This window comes from Vipera ursinii (genome assembly GCF_947247035.1).
Source record: "Vipera ursinii genome assembly, chromosome: 2".
In the NCBI taxonomy this organism is placed as follows: Eukaryota; Metazoa; Chordata; class Lepidosauria; order Squamata; family Viperidae; genus Vipera; species Vipera ursinii.
Genome location: NC_139513.1, coordinates 246294580 through 246297715, shown reverse-complemented (window position 1 = coordinate 246297715; position 3136 = coordinate 246294580). Strand labels below are relative to the sequence as shown.

Sequence of the window (3136 nt, the reverse complement as noted above, 5' to 3'; positions counted from 1 at the left end):
TATTATTATTATTATTATTATTATTATTATTATTATTATTATTATTATTATAATATCAGAATCCTGGAATCAGAGATTGCAATAAAAGTTCCTTATGGATACCTATTTAATATGAAAAAGTATAAAAAGAATAAATAATCTTAATAGTACTATATTACAGGAAAGAGAAGCACATTATAAATGGTAAAAGTATGTCCAATATTTATTTTCAAAAGATGAAACAATTCTTTTCAAAAGATAAAGCAAATTGTTTTTAGCAAAATCAAAATGTATCAGATATGTCTTTTGTCAACTATGATTGTTTGAAACATGTAAAGTACTGGATATTGCCATGCAATTTAGTTTTTTTAAAAAATAATCTTGTTGCATGTTTTAATGCATATATTGAAAAAAAAACTTCTTCAAAAAAACCCTCCCAATTTTAGAAGGTAGGCAGCAAGTTTCCATTCCTGAAAATGAAAAATTTACTCAGAAGGACTTTTCAAGTGCATTATTCATTGCATGGCACATTCCCAAAACCTCAAGACATGCATTTTAAATATTGTGTCTATGGAGATATGTTAAAAGTATATGCCAATTTAATTTTTAACAAAAATTAGAACATTCTTACCATTCTTGTTTTAAGACTCGGAAATTCACTGTCAGCAAAATGAAAATTCTCTGCAAAAGATTGAAAGAAGAAAGAAAAACTCAAATCATGCCACCAAATACAGACAACTTGCCCCAAAACTTAAGAAAGCAAATAACCTAATAGTTAAGGGGGGGAAAAACTTGTAAAATCCTTTGCTCACATATCCTTTCTCCATCCTGATCCCTTAGTCTGAACTGTATACTGGATGTTCCACAGGTTTAAACATAGCACAAAGGAGTTCAGATCTGCAAAAATAACTCCTCCAACCCAAAATAAATGTATTATACCATAGTTAGCATATTAGAGCCACACTTCTTTGAAATGCAGTATGGATTTAAGAGTATATCTACTTGAAAAAAAACAAAGACAAAAATAGTGCTTTCTGTGTCAGCTGCATAGCTTCTCCATTGTTCTCAGACATACTACCAGCTGTCTTCCCCCTCATTGAAGATTGCAGGATTACAGTCACACTTTCAAAACGTAATAGCCTAGAGAGGGGATATTTTTGGAAATGCATTGCATAACCTACCTCAATCACTAAATGCATGCTTACACCTTTTCTCTGAGAAGACTATGAACAACAAAATTTTTGCCTCAGAATTCATTAAATTTGCTGCAAAATAATCAGCTGATTGATTTACAGTTTGCAGAATACAGTTACATTAACCTCAAAGTAGTTTTCCTTTAAAAAGTCACATGCACAGTCTGAAACTTCTAGTTTATCACATGCAGTTTTTATTAAGCAAAAATCTAGGCGGCTTTGAGCAAATGGGTGGGTTTTTACTAAAAGAAAGGGTAGAGGAAATTCTACACCAAATGTGTTTCCATGAAAAGTCATATTTAATCTGAACATAATTCATGGAACCCGCACTAAAAATGCATAATTTTAAGAAAGAAGTCATTCCAGACTTCACTGCTGAACATTCAAATTTGCAGAAAGCTGTTGCAGGAAGAATGCCTGTTTCTAAAAATACACCCAAGGCAACCATTACTATCCAAGCTTCTAAATCCTCCCTTTGCATAGAAAGGCAAAGAGTTAAATCTATGTATGTTGCATTGTCCCCTTCTTTTACACAGCCTTCTGAGGAACCACGAAGCGAGCAAGAATAAAGAAAAAAAAAAGGGAAAATCCCAACGACTCCACTACAGTCCCAATAAAGTAGAGGAGAAATGGTAGAAAGGATATTCCAGAAAGAAAAGGAAACCAGACAAAGAGGGGGGAAAAAAACAAAACAGGGAAGAAATCTTTTCCAAAGATTCTGTCTGCATTGGGGGATAAAATGCATATACTTACGACAAATTCCCCTTCTCACTTTCTCTCCTTTCTACATGATCTGAAATACAAACGTGAGTTTAAAAGGGGCAGCATGCTATAGAAAAGAATTTATATAAGGGGAAAGAGAGAAGGCTGGGTAAGGGGTGTGGGAAGGAATGACTGCACCTTTTTCCCAGTGCAGCCTTGGAAAACGGGGGAGGGGGAGAAACGGGGTGGGGGCGGCAGCAAGAGGGGGAAAAAATCTCGCTCTCTTTCGGTCTTTGGTTGCCTATGCTGGTTTATATTGAACAATGAGCTAATTCTGATGGCAGCTGGCCCAGCGCCAAGCTCTCCCTTTGCTCTCTAGAGCGCGCCAGCGCGCGCCCTTGTAAAAACCCCTCCCCCTTCGCTGCTGCAGAGCCAGACTGCTTAGTCTGCAATAATCTCTAGCAAGAAGTAACCCCCCCCCCCGCCGCCTTTCCTCCTCCTCCTCCTCCTCGTCTAGCAGCCCTAGAACCACCCGACCAATCGCTAGGCACGGACCAGGGAATGCTGGAAACCCAACAGCAGGGCCGGGTTGGCAGAAAGGGGGAGATCTCGAGCTTAGCTCTGCTTCCCCTCCTTTCTAACTACTGTGTCAGAGGCCCAGCTCTCTGCCCGAGTCCAAGGCTGGGTCAAAAAAAGAGAGCCCATTGGTGAACTTAGCTGTCGATCAGCCCTCTTAACTCCCCAAGCCCCTACCCCCCCTCCGCCGCCGCCGCCGCTTTCCAGACAAATAATAAAGAGCAGAGCTGGCCGGAGGGCTGCCAAGCAGGGCCAAAGAGCTGCACGGCCGCGGCTCAGTGCCAAAACCTGAGCTGGAGGGGTGCGGGGAGAAGGGGAAAGAGGCGGGAGGAGCGCGGCCACATACTGTAATAATAAAGCGGCGACGGCGGCGGCAGAGGGCATCTGAGGAGACCGGGAGAGAGCCCAGAAGCAGCGGCAGCATCTGTTGCCGCCTTGACTGTTTCTCTGCCTGATATAAAGGGGGTGGGTGGGGGAGAAATGGTGCCGAAGACGGCCAGCCTGGGGCGGGGAGAGCAGGCGGAGCGGAGGAGATTCGGCGCGCTCGCCCAGAAACGCGCCGGATCGTGAAAGGGAGACGAGCGGCAAGGGAAGGGGGCGCACAGACCCTCACAGGGGAGGGTGGGGGGAAAGACAACGCACACGAACAAATTTCACGGGGGGGGGGTGGGTGGGTTGCACGCTGA

General features: G+C 42.6%; 1 long non-coding RNA gene across 1 annotated transcript; it reads right to left on the bottom strand.

Annotated features, from left to right (window-relative positions):
• Positions 1-365: 365 nt before the first annotated feature.
• Positions 366-2307, bottom strand: LOC310636803. Its single transcript, XR_014491794.1, has 3 exons — positions 1926-2307; positions 611-660; positions 366-449 (listed from the first exon to the last, which is right to left on the bottom strand). It is a non-coding gene; the product is annotated as an uncharacterized lncRNA (long non-coding RNA).
• Positions 2308-3136: the final 829 nt, after the last annotated feature.